Raw genomic sequence first — 14,073 nt, 5'->3', positions numbered from 1 at the left:
TCAATGGACATGGAGTCAAGGAGAAGTCACGTACACTTGGTCAGAACAAAGAGAAGGTCCGGATAGAAAAAGGTTGGGGGGAACAAAACAGAGACAAATATCCAAACATGCTAAGGCAACGCTCCCAAATAAAAACAAACAAAACCAACCAACCCTTAAAAGAAAGGAACATGGCATGCAGAGGAATGATAAAACCCTCACTCTTAAAGAAAACATAATCCAAAGCACAAAACAAAATTCCTCAGCAGCGCTTTGTACTATGAATCAAGTTAATGAGAACATGCACTCCGGAAAATATGAGCTCAATGATGAGATGAGAGAACACCAGGAAGGTTACAGAATTAAAGAAGGTTGAGGACAAAAACAACATTATAGAACAATAAGTAAAGGTGACATAGCAAGGAATGAAATAAACATGGCTGCAAATAAAATTACTGACCTAGAAGAAAGGCTTGTGAATACAAGAGGAGCAAAGGAATTAGAAGGTAATAGATTGGAGTTCCAAAGCACTTAACATAATTGAGGATCCCTGGAGCAGAGGATCCAATAAATAGAACAGGAAAAGTATTTGCAAATGTCATACAAGGAAGTATCACTAAAGACAAAGAAGCCTACAGATTGAAAGAGTATACCATGTTCTAGGACATATTGGTAACAGAATGCTCAACACTACAAACGTATCCCTGACTGAATAATTGAAGTTCGAGAATACAGACATTCCTAAGGCATTGAAGCAGAAAAAAAGTCACAGACCAGGAAGCAAAAATTAGGCTGCCCTCAAATATCTCCACAATAACATTCAACATGGAAGCAATGTGTAGGCCAACCAACATGTCAAGACAGATACTCTATCATGAAAGAATTTCAGTCAAGGATAACATATAATTGGGTCTTGTGAATTTCTGGTTTCAGTGATTCGGGGTGATGGTGTAGCCAACCTTAGAATATCTATCCTTGCATTTTCCGGTGTGTCTTCTGAACTCTAATCCTGTCAGGTGTTTCATGGAAAAGGGAACTGTGGTCAAACCACTTGGAAACACAGAATCGCTGTCGAAACACAGAATCGCTGTAAGTCGTGCCTTATAGATTTATAATACATATCAGCAAATAACTGACTCTGAGAAACTTTTGCATTAGAGAAACTTGATTTTCCTGTAGAAAACATTCTTCAATCCAACATTTTTACTGACATAAATTGTACTCCCCAGAACACCTATTAACATTTTGCTAAAAGAGTATTTGATAGATTCCATTTGGAGAAAGTTTGATCTATGATAATGGAGGAGGAGAAGATTTAATAACTCAAAACAGTGGTCAATCCAAAAGCAAATCATATTTATTTGCCTACTTTCCCCCTTAAGGACAGTAATACAATTTTATGATTCATTCATTTTAAAGGACTGAAATTTAAAAATCCAGTTCTAGGAAGGAAAAAGTACTCCCAGCAGAGGGGTGACAGTAGGACCACTTTGAAAGTACTAACAAACTCTCCTCTAAAGCAGCCATTTTCAATCTTTAAGCACAGCTCAATTTCACATCTGCTTTGTTGAAAGGATTGCATCTTTGAGGGCTGCATTCCCACCATGGAGCTCTGGACATGGAGAGACTTCAGCTCAGTATAAATGAGAGAAATTCAAGGAGGTGTATTGAAACTGAACTCTCTTTTTCTTCCTTAGGGAACCAGCAACAATGTAACTAAGAAAGCAAAGGAGTAAATAGCTTCTATTCCAGAAGAAAAACAAAGCCACCACTGCTTTGCAATACTTTTCCCTACTTCTCAGCAATTTTCCAATTTACATAAACAGTTTCTGACAGTGTGCAATGCCTTCTAATTAGGTTACATACCACTGTTTCAGAACTGTGGAAGACTTTGCTGTCCACTCACATCCTCTCTTAATGCTACTTTGAACTGGAATGAGTATTTTAATTCAAGACTGGCTTGCCTCTATTTCCCTCCCATCCTGTCAGGAGACAGATATGTGCCAGGAATGTGGAGTGAAAAGTGGGAGGGAGCTTTCAGCTTTCAGATGGTGTTATATTTGTCCGTGTAAGATATCTCCAGGGAGCTGGTGGAGGTAAGAAAGCGGGTTGAGGAGTAACTAAGAGAAGGTCGAAGGATTTCAAGGAGTGAAGGAAGGGACCCATTAACTGTAATGCGGCAGAAACAGCAAGAATCACCAGGATATGCTGCCCCCTGCAGGATTGTTTGGTAAAAACACACCAGTTAAAATTGACTACTTAAACGTTAAACAATCTCAGTGTTGACAGGATGTGAGCAATAGAAATGCTCATATTCTTCTGGTAGGGTGTTATTTGGTAATGTCTAGAAAAGCTGAAGATGTACATTCCCTACATCCCAGAAATCTCACTCTTACGTAAACATCCTAGAGATACTCCCCCATGTTTGGATAAGGAGACATGTATAGGAGTGTCCCTTGTTGTGCTATTTGTGACAGCAAGAAATTGGAAACAACCCAAATATTCATCAACAGAAAAATGTAAACCTCAGTTGGGGTATATTCCTACCATGAAATGCTATATACAGTAATTTAAAAGTAACAAGTTCACATTAACCAACATGGATTCATCTCAAGAATATAATTTGGAGAGACACATTCCTGCATAAGGATACATAATATGATACCACTTGTATATATAAAGTTTGAAAACACATAAAATACACAGAGTACAATATCATTTATATAACTGAAAACATGCAAAAACAAAACTGTATGTGTAATAAAAACATACTTAGGAATAATGAACATAAAACTTGAAACTAAGCTGAGAATCACAAACAGCAAATTTAAGATAACAGTTACCTCTGAGGAGAGAATGGGTGAAAAAGGATAGGAAAGGGTACCCAAGGTATTGTGATTAGATGTGCTAGGTTTTGTTTCTTTTGTGTACTGGGTACATGAGTATTCATTATATTATACCTAATATCGTAAGGCCTGAAATATTTCATTAAAAAAATTGAGTGTCATACAGAGTGAAGTAAGTCAGAAGGAGAAATACAAATACCGTATGCTAACTCATACATATGGAATCTAAAAAAAAAAAAATGGTTCTGAAGAACCTAGGGGCAGGACAGGAATAAAGACGCAGACATAGAGAATGGACTTGAGGACACGGGAAGGGGGAAGGGGAAGCTGGGACGAAGTGAGAGAGTGGCATGGACATATGTACACTACCAATTGTAAAATAGATAGCTAGAGGGAAGCAGCTGCATAGCACAAGGAGATCAGCTCCGTGCTTTGTGTCCACCTAGAAGGGTGGGATAGGGAGGGTGGGAGGGAGACGCAAGAGGGAGGAGATATGGGGATATATGTGTATGTATAGCTGATTCACTTTGTTATAAAGCAGAAACTAATGCACCATTGTAAAGCAATTATACTCCAATAAAGATAAAAAAAAAGACTGAATGAGAATGTGTGTTCCATTGTTCTCTGTGCTGCCTCAAATTGTACTACAGACACTTTGGATGACTGATAATTGGTACAGGCTTTACATTTTAGATTAAGTTAAAAATATATTGCTGTTGTACAGTTTCTCAGGAAACGAAGCACAGAATGATTACGTCCACACACGTATATGTATATCTTCTGATTTTTGTTGTGTTTTTACTGTTTATGACTACTAAGTCATAAGCATGGTTTCCTAGTGGCCAACAGAGGAGCTGTTCTTTCCGTTTCTCGCTGAAGGTGTAATCATTTTCTGGAGCATATTGTACCTCTCCTCCCTCCTTTCTTCATCAACAGCACATGTGTAAAAGAATTTGTTAGTCCCAAACTTTTCTTTAAGAGCAGAAATAAATTTCCAGTTGTTTGTTGTTTGAAATATTAACGTGGCTGATGGTTTTTTACTCATTCTCTTAGCAAAAATAAATTGGACTCAGTCTTTTTCCTTCTATTTTTACATTTAATCAATAACATAAATGATGTATGAGAAGGCTTAGTATATAATTAACTGCATTTTAAAAAGATACTTGACAAAACGTGAAACAATTACCAATGCTATCATTTTTCTATCATTCACATGTTTGTGTTTGAAAATGTGATTATCTCTTATTTTATCACAATACCATGCATATAAACCCCCAAGTCTACTTAGAAGAGGATTTATATACATACACATCAAATGGTAATGAAGATGAAGCTGTATGTTTCTGAGAAGTATTTGAACATGAGAGAGAGGAAAATAGCAAAAGTGCTGAACTTCTCGTCTTTGCCATTCAGCCTTGATGCTGAATCCTCCTCGAGGGGCTTTCAGGCAAATATCTACCAAACCTTTTCTTTCAGGAGGCCAAAGTGGTCGTAGGACTGTCTCACAGTTCCTTCTTCAATTTCTTGACCTTGCCTCCCTGCCTTGTTTCTTTCTGTCTGCCCTCCTGACGGCTCAGACTTAGCCTTCACAGCTCCCTCCCTCTTATTGGTTTACTTTCTCAATAGAATTTTCCCTAGGTTTGGAATGAAAATCCTTTAATAGGTATTTACACTCCAGAAAGCGAAAACAAAAATGGTTCTTAATGTAGGCGGCACCGTACCACTCCCGTTTAGCTGCACTAAGGCAAACTGCCCGGGGATGCCAAAAGCTCAGAGAACCTTGAACTTGCATGCATGGCTGGGATCCTGATTGCAAACAGGTAGGTTGATCTGAAGCTTGCAGAACTGGTTCTGTGGCAGCTTAGCTCAGCACTTTCTCCAAGCAAATCCTAAAATATACAGATTGTCTCTACCATTGACTTGTAAATTGGAAAAACGTCTGGGGAAAGCAGTTTGGCAACATTTTATGGCAACATTTTATCAGCGTTTAAAATGCACGTTCCCTTCCATTCAGGGATTCTGCTTGGAAGATTTTATGCTCTAAATTCCCTTTCCTAAGAATGCAAAGGTACATGTAAAAAGAGATTCAAAAAGTATTGCTTATAAAAAAAAAAAAAGTATTGCTTATGAAGGCAAAATCACTACGTACAATCTCTGTATATCTACTACTAGAGTATGATTTAAAAATTATGGTCCATTCACACAGTGAAATGGTAGGCAACTGTTCTGTGCTCTCATGCAGAGATGCCTAAGTGGTAAAGCCAAGGAATTTCTGGGTGGTGCTTTACTGTTCCTGGCTTTCTAGCACGCACCTTTCTTTGATATTGACAATTGATATTTTATATATATATATATATATATATATATATATATATATATATTTGTGTGTGTGTGTGGTACGCGGGCCTCTCACTGTTGTGGCCTCTCCCGTTGCGGAGCACAGGCTCCGGACGCGCGGGCCCAGAGGCCATGGCTCACGGGCCTAGCCGCTCCGCGGCACATGGGATCTTCCCGGACCGGGGCACGAACCCGTGTCCCCTGCATCGGCAAGCGGACTCTCAACCACTGCGCCACCAGGGAAGCCCTTGATATTATATTTTATATAAAGTGTATTACAACAGAGCTTCAAGACCTTTTCCCAACCAGATTGCCTTCATCAAGTCTCTCCTATATCAACATTATAGAGCTATCACTATAGCAGAATTACATTTTTTAAAAAGTAAAATAGTATGATAATATTTATACATAATATAGATTCTGTGCTTATATATGCATGGAAAATTTCTGGACAGATACACCTGAAACAGTGGTTATCTCTGGATAGAAGGGTTGGGTATGGGGGTGGAGAAGAGACTTTATACTTCTGGTCTGTTTTTACTGCTTTTTCACGAACACATATTACTTTTAAAAATTGAAAAATGAATTTTAAACAATTCTATACACAGAAGTACATAAAATGGAAAATTAGTAAAGGCCATTGAAAAGGGGCAGTTATCTAAGTCCTTCAGATGCAGGCACCCTCACAAGGCCCTGCAAAAAACAAAACAAAACAAAACAAACAGGCCCTTGTGTTTTCTGTGGTGGTCCATGAAATCAGAGACTTGTCTATTTTGCCTATCACTGTATCCCTACTGAGGAAATGGTTCCCTGCAGTCCTACTGCTACCCGATTCTTCGGGACCCTAAAGGTTTTGCCTTACGTCTGGCTAGGGTAGCAAACATCCCCTCTTCAGAGAAGCCTTCTGTGATTCTTGTAGCCCTCATTGGTCCCTTCTTTTCACTCCTATTACGAAAAGTTCCTTGCTTTAGGGTTGGTGCCTATCTGCCTTTTATTTTTATTGACTGAATTCTTTTTCTCCCCAGGTGGTTGATGGCAGGAAGCGGTCTTCAGCACAATCACAGCTGCTCCTATCATAGTGTTTCCTCTGTTACCCTGCAGATTGCTGATAAGGAATAAGAGTTTTACTTTTCTACCGAGATGGCAGGTATCTTCTTTGTGCAGTAAGGTAAAGGGGAGAAGCTCACACAGAATGTGCCAAATTGCATGTAATGGGACATTCCTGGACAGCAGCTACAACTCTCCTGGGAGATTACTGCTTCAGGACAGAGTCCCGACTTCTTAGCCTTAGGTATGGGGATCCATATGCACGCTCAGCCTGCCAACACACACACACACACACACACACACACTCAGAATCCTCATCTGCGGCCACTTTCTGGTACACACCCATACTCCAGCTTCTTCCTGGAATGCACAATGTGTTTGTATACCATGATAATAATTTATCCCAACTGTGGTTCAGTGGCATCCAGAATGCAACTAACCCATATTCATTTTCTCCTTCCTTTGCGTTTTGACTTAATAATGCTTGACTCTAAATAATTGCTCCCACAGAAGGAGAAAAAAATAGTCCAGCAGGACAGTTGGAGGATGGGCAAACCCCAGCCGTGTCTTACAATCCTATGAGTTTGTAGTGTTCGATGTCATTGCCCATTAAATTTTCTCTGGGGTGTGCCCCATGTGAGTCACTGTACAACGCCTAACCTAAATTGTAAACAAAAATGAGTATTTGCTTTCCTTACATATATGGAAGAGAATCGTTAGGCTTACAGAGAAAAAGAGAGAGTTGTGGTTTAATGTTTAATTTTTGGTTTTGCTGGTAGAGGATGAAGTATACTTTTTTTTTTTTTTTTTTGGCGGTATGCGGGCCTCTCACTGTTGTGGCCTCTCCTGTTGTGGAGCACAGGCTCCGGACGCGCAGGCTCAGTGGCCATGGCTCACGGGCCCAGCCGCTCTGCGGCATGTGGGATCTTCCCGGACTGGGGCACGAATCCGTGTCCCCTGCATCAGCAGGTGGACTCTCAACCACTGCGCCACCAGGGAAGCCCTGAAGTATACTTTTATTCCTCCTATTTTTAGTTGCACCTCAGCATTCAGGCATGCAGTTTTCTGAAGTTTTGTCCTTATGGTCTAATTGGGAATTCTCCTATGATGTTCAAATTATCTCTTATATTAACTCTTGATTTACTAATTAGCTTTTAGGCACAAAGAGAGGATTAAAAAGCTGCAGAGATAAACTGCTCCAGAATAACGTATACAACACACAAGCAAGAAAATACATCAATCCCATTCACAGAGAGCATGTGCCTAAGGTATGGGAAGTTCTCTACGTAGCAAACATCAGGAAATGATACCAACGTCTGTTGGACTGACATGTTGTGATCTGGCTACTTACTGTGTATCACCCTGGCTTCAGAGGTAGTGAAATGTGGCACATCATCAGATATTTAAAGGCACAAAATTGTTTTCAGCTGTTACAAATTTAGGTAGGAGATATCCTATCTGGTATGAAAGTAGTTAGCAGACAGACCTTGTGGTTTGCTGACTACCTGAATTAAGTTGGAGACCCTCTGAATATTTTTACCTGCCACTCTGCTGAGATAAGAGCCTGACAGTCAGCTCAAGGGAATGACTGGGCTGGGAGAAAACTCACAAATCACATATGAAGCATTGTCCTTTAAGCTCAATGTGGACCAAGATCGTGGTGGCTTCTTCCTTAAACAATGAGGAACAAATTGAGGTACCTTACCTGAAGTGGCCAGGTGGCATCGTCATTGAGTGCCACTTGAAATGGAAGGATAATCTCTTCTCTATGTTGCCATTCATGAGCATGCATGACTTATCTAACAACCAGGGACTTGTTCCTTTCAGTTCAAAGTTAGTATTTCCAAATTTGAGTCCATGAACCTCTTTCTCTCATGTCCTATCTTTTCACAATAAAGAAAGCTAAATCTAAGGCAGGGGGAAATATTCCACTTCAGTAGTCTCATACTTTTTTTTTTTCTTTGCGGTACGCGGCCTCTCACTGTTGTGGCCTCTCCCGCTGCGGGGCACAGGCTCCGGACGCGCAGGCTCAGCGGCCATGGCTCACGGGCCCAGCCGCTCCGCGGCATGTGGGATCCTCCCGGACCAGGGCACGAACCCGTGTCCCCTGCATCGGCAGGCGGACTCTCAACCACTGTGCCACCAGGGAAGCGCTCCACTTCAGTAGTAATCAAAGAAATCCAGGGACTTCCCTGGATTTAGTGACAAATATATTAATTGCAGTGTGGTTTATAATACAGAAAAATTTGAAGTGACTAAAATATTTAACAATTGGATATTGGTTAAACTATGGTATAATCATATAAAGAAATAATCTATAGTCATTTAAAACAATGTTGAAAAGATTATCGATGAAGAAAGATGTTCACCATATCGTGAACATCTTGTTAACAAAGCAGATTAAAGATTAGCATGCTTCGTATATTTCAAATTTATTATGGAAAGTATATACACACAGGTGTGCATAAAGGTAGGCCTGGAACTATGTGCTAAACAATTAACCCCACTATTTCTGGGTGGTGAAATTTAAGATAGTTTAAAACTTTTCCTAATTATCTGCATTTTCAAAGTTTTTATAATTTATATATATATTTACATTAGTGAAGCACAACAGCTACTTCTAATTTAAATAAATCAATATGAATATGCATGGAGAAGCTAAGTCATCCATGACCCTGACAATGATAGCAGGTCAAGGAGCCTGTGAATCTATGATGGAGACTGTGTGTTGCCTACTCCAATATCCACTTCACCCCTTTCCCTTAGCTTTAGCACCCCAAGTTTTAGCTGGGCACACTGCTGAAATAAAAGACTACATTTCCCAGCTTCCCTGGCAGGTCAAGACTAGATTCAGACCATTGAGATGTAAGTGGAAAACCCATGTGGGACTTTAAGAACTTTCACTAAGCGGCATGGGTTTACTTCATTTCCCCCTTTTTCCTTCTCACATGGATGTTGCAGCTGCCACACGAGTCCATGATATGGAAGCCACATGCAGAGGATGGCAGAGGAGAAAGATAGCCATAGGTTGCTTGTGACAGATGGAGACCCCATGTCAGCTCTGGACTGATGGCCTTCACAGTACTTTGTATTATAGAAACATAAATTTCTATATCCTTTAAACCACTGTTATTTGGGGATTTTCTGGTTTTTGTAGCCACGCCCAGGCCTAACTAATATACAGACTAATTGTGTTTGTAGTTGTTGCTAACTGATCAGAACCCTTTCAGAAGGGCTTCTAAGAATTAGTTGTCCAGAAAAAGAAAAGATATGGAGCATCATAAAAACGATACTTTCAGGGACTTCCCTGGTGGTCCAGTGGTTAGGACTCTGCGCTTCCACTACAAGGGGTGCAGTTCGATCCCTGGTCCGGGAACTAAGATCCTGCAAGCTGTGCCGTGCGGCCAAAAAAACAAAAAACAAAACAGAAAAACACCCATACTTTCAAATGTATCTACACTAGCATGTTGAATTTCTTGAATTTCTAGATGACTCATTAGTTGATTTTTTGGGTTTTTTTGATGCAGCAGATAAGCCCATCTAGACATGATCCCAAATGTTGATACAGCCAATTTGGAGGCGATAGCCACCAAATATAATTCTTAATTACATAAAAGTTAAACGTTAAATGGATGTTAATTATGATGAAAATAGTGACATTTTTACACCAGTGCAAATGTGGCTTATTAAAGTACAGAGGATTTTAATAAATACATTTAGAAAAAAAAGAGCCTACTGCTAAAGGAGAGTTTGTCATCTGGGATGTATTGTTAAAGGAATTTTTACCAAATGAATACTTCTGTGAACTAACCTATAACTGAGAGAAAAACTGTATTGACCTCTGAAACAATCAATCCATGGATTCTTTAAAATTAAATCTCATTGCTACAAAAATTAGGAGGAACAGTATAATTTGTACAGTGAATGGACAGAATAATCTATTACTCTCTTTTGGGGACATGCAACTTATTTTCCCAGATTTCATCACTCTGTGGCTAATTTAGAGAACAGTGTCATTGGGTGCTTCGAGGATTTAAACCTCGAGGATGCTGAAAAGTGTCTTTTGTTAGCACTGCTTCTATACAAACACTCAGGCATTTCGAAACGATTTTTGAAGTGTTCTGATAGTACAGGCAATTAAAAAACACAAAGTTAATTCCTTCCATCCCCCAACTGTACAACATTAGAAATGAAAGTGGCCTGAGTTAAAAAAAAAAAAAAAAGGTTTTAGAGAGACATCCTCTTTTTCTTTCTTTCTTTTTTCTCTTTATCAGTGCAAATGTTCATGTTTTCATCTCTGTAGGATTCTTTCCTCACTGCATTCCACAAGCCCAGAGAAACTCGCTGGAACTCATACAAAACCCTCTCCTGCTACCATATTAGGAATCAAAATGTGTAGCAGAAACCAACTGCCAAGTCGAGATAATCAACAGGGAATGTCTGTGCCTTCAAGCCAAATGAGTGCAGAAAAATGATCAAGGCAGCAAAATAAATAATAAAACTGAGGACTGGCTTTAGATTATGGTCTTGTTATATCCCACACACTAATAAAGCTGTGTTGGAAATTTCTGTACCTCTTGGCCATTCAGGTACCAGAGTCAAGTTCGGTCTAATTTTATTGTGGATATAATTCACTCTAGGTCACAAGTGGAGCAAAGTGAAATAATATATCTCTGCCTTATTAACTACATCAAAAATTGTGGTTTGCATGCCTCCTAAATCTTCTACCTTAATACCAAACTGATTCTGCAATACTTGAAAATTCAGATTTTTCTTTTTCCAACTTTTGGAAAGGGTCTATAAGTATATGGAAGTTACCAGAAAACTTTCCGGCTAGTGTTTTCACTCCAGGTGAAACTGGTTATGTTTTCCTAATTTATCTGCAGCACTTGATCCATCATGTACTTGACTGGAAACAAATTTTTAAATAATACATGTGACAATTTAAGAGATACTTCAAACCACAACACAGTGGTTCTGGAGTCCAAGCAAGGGACAGGATGGGGATTATACAGTGAAGGCTGAGCCATTATCTAGTGAATTAGACTATTGTGGAACTAGCTGCCTGCTTTATTAAGACAGTAATGATTACACCTGAGAATGCAATGCTGGCACGATGAGAAATTTGACCTTGCAGCCACATTTCAGAAGTTTTAAAGGAGGCAGGTGTAAGAAATGAGGAGATCAGAGGACAGAAGTTCTCATAAATCAAGACAACAGATGATAGGAGCCTGGGTCAGAGCGTAATTGTAGACTCAGGATGAAGCAAAGAATTTAGAGCTATTACAATGTAATTTGTGTGCCGTAGCTCTCTGGGAATTTATAATTATCAGAGAAATAATAGACCCATGGTCAAACAGCTTCTGGCCATATAACCTGGATGAAAAAAAAAACAAACAAACAAAGGAAAAAAAAGTGGTCCAGGACATTTGGAGGTGCAGGGACAAGCCAACAAAAATGCCTTCCTCGTACGTTTATAGCATGTCATAGTTTACATGGTTTTCCTGGATCTTATCTTATTTGACGCTTTGTGAAGCCTGCGAGAAGGACCCCCTTACCCCCTTAAGCCACATGAGGTCACAGGTTGAATCAATTCTGCTAAATAACTTGCTCAAAGTCACCGTAAGATTGTGCACTAGATCTCAAATCCTTTCCCAGCTTCCAATGATGCCAATCTAAGCAGCAGCATCTGTGCTTTCTGGGGCTCCTCCTTCCCTTTGCGGTGAGAATTAGTAACAGCTCCCCCACCTTGCTCATTTGCTTGTTCAGCCTTCCATTTGAGCAATCTTTAGCCCTTCAATAGTTGTGGAGTCCACAGCTTGGCTCTGGTGAGCAAAATTATGCCCTGAATTGACAGACAGGAAATACCCTTTGTTAGGAGGACTGGAGAAGGATGCCCAGATACCTTTGCCGCTACTGCCATCTCCTGTTCAGAGTGGCTCACCCAGAACTGCCTTTACACGCATTTGCTGTAAATTCAAGTGTCATACCCAGGCCAAACTGATTCCAGGTGAGAGTCAGGAATATTCCCCCATGCATTTGAGCATCCCTGTCAACCTGTTCTGGAAGCAGCATCTTTTGGTGGCCAGTGTTAGAAGGTAGTGTGAACAGGATTAAGGAAGTGAAGACTGTTGTTTGCAGAAAGAGGGAACTGGAAAGAAGAGGTCTCTGTGAGGTGGAGACGTGGTCAAAGACGGAGGAAAAGAAGACGGCAAGGTGCATCTACTCTGAGTGTCCTGCATGAACCACCACCCTGAAACAGAAATCTCAGTGCAGGCCATGTGCAAGAGAATCGAAGGAACATAGAAAATCGGATCCTCTTCCGATTTCAAGAGGAGTCATCAAAGAAGCCTCAGATGAAGCTGACTTTTCCAGATAAAAAGTTATGGGTATCCTTGTTGTATTATATATCTCACCATCCACCAAGTCTTGGAAATAACTCACAGGTGAATTCAACCTTTTTGCTCCTGATGCTGTAGATTCCTTTTTTGTTTGTTTGTTTAAATTTATTTATTTTTATTTATTTATGTTTTGGCTTCGTTGGGTCTTCGTTGCTGTGCGTGGGCTTCCTCTAATTGCAGCGAGTGGGGACTTCTCTTCCTTGTGGTACGCAGGCTTCTCATTGCCGTGGCTTCTCTCGTTGCGGAGCACGGGCTCTGGGCTCGCGAGCTTCAGTAATTGTGGCACGCGGGATCTAGAGCGCAGGCTTAGTAGTTGTGGTGCACGGGCTTAGTTGCTCCGTGGCATGTGGGATCTTCCCGGACCAGGGCTCGAACACGTGTCCGCTGCACTGGCAGGCGGATTCCTAACCACTGTGCCACCAGGGAAGTCCCAGGAGTGCAGATTCTTAAAGGGCCTGGTGAGAGGCATGGCCAAATACACTTACTAACCAGTGTATTTGCAGAGGCTAATGTTCTGAGGGTGAAGAGGATATTTTGGGGCCAAGTGTAGCATAATCTAAATTTGATTCTTGCTCAAAAGTGACCACTTAGTTCTATTTCTAGTTTTTCTTTTTTCTTTTTTTTTTTTTAAATTTATTTATTTATTTATTTTTGGCTGTGTTGGGTCTTCGTTTCTGTGCGAGGGCTTTCTCTAGTTGCGGCGAGCGGGGGCCACTCTTCATCGCGGTGCGCGGGCCTCTGGCTGTCGCGGCCTCTTTTGTTGCGGAGCACAGGCTCCAGACGCGCAGGCTCAGTAGCTGTGGCGCACGGGCTTAGTTGCTCCGCGGCATGTGGGATCTTCCCAGACCAGGGCTCGAACCCGTGTGCCCTGCATTGGCAGGCGGACTCTCAACCACTGCGCCTCCAGGGAAGCCCTAGTTTTTCATTTTTAAGAGGGAGAGTAGAATGAATTTTATGAAGATCAACCATTCTAATTTAGTCTGCCATTCATGGGAATTGCATTAGGTAACGGGCGGCCTCCAGCCAGCCAGACAGCTATTAGACTGCTCTCCTACTTGATAAATTAGCTTTATCGGGTCCCTACAGCTTTGCTTTCACCTTGTGAAATCTGTATTCAGAGGCCAAGTCCCTTTGCAGTGTTGTTATCACGCTTATCCCTGAAGCTCTGGCTTCAGTTCCAATTTATAAGAGTAAAATGGATTTCAAGGCCCTTTTATAAAATATGACTCAGCTTCATATTTAAAGAAAAGACAGGTTAAACACTACTGACAGCCACATTGGTTGGAAAATTTCTCAGGTGGCATTGCTCTTATAATCAAGAACCTTCTAAGATAGTTGTTCTCAAACGGTAGCCTTCATTGGGATCACCTGGAGGGCTTTGTTAAAACAATTGCTGAGCCCCACTCACAGATGCCGTGGATCTCGGGTGGGATCTGAGAATTCGCCTTTCTAACAACTTCTAG

At 40.7% G+C, this 14,073-nt stretch overlaps 1 protein-coding gene and 1 long non-coding RNA gene across 6 annotated transcripts in view; one reads left to right on the top strand and one right to left on the bottom strand.

Moving 5' to 3' along the window:
* The window catches only part of LOC117201967 (uncharacterized), a 34,711-nt gene extending 31,286 nt beyond the window's left edge, over positions 1-3,425 (top strand). For all 3 annotated transcript variants that reach the window (XR_007470354.1, XR_007470353.1, XR_004484119.2), the window contains one exon: positions 1,677-3,425. This is a non-coding gene — a long non-coding RNA (uncharacterized LOC117201967). The remainder of the gene's footprint in view (positions 1-1,676) is intronic.
* Positions 1-14,073, bottom strand: part of SYT1 (synaptotagmin 1) — a 540,189-nt gene that overhangs the window by 29,083 nt on the left and 497,033 nt on the right. The window lies entirely within an intron of this gene.

This window comes from Orcinus orca, chromosome 11 (genome assembly GCF_937001465.1).
Source record: "Orcinus orca chromosome 11, mOrcOrc1.1, whole genome shotgun sequence".
NCBI classification, from domain to species: Eukaryota; Metazoa; Chordata; class Mammalia; order Artiodactyla; family Delphinidae; genus Orcinus; species Orcinus orca.
The sequence above is the reverse complement of the archived record's forward strand: the minus strand, read 5'-3'. Positions and strand labels throughout refer to the sequence as shown.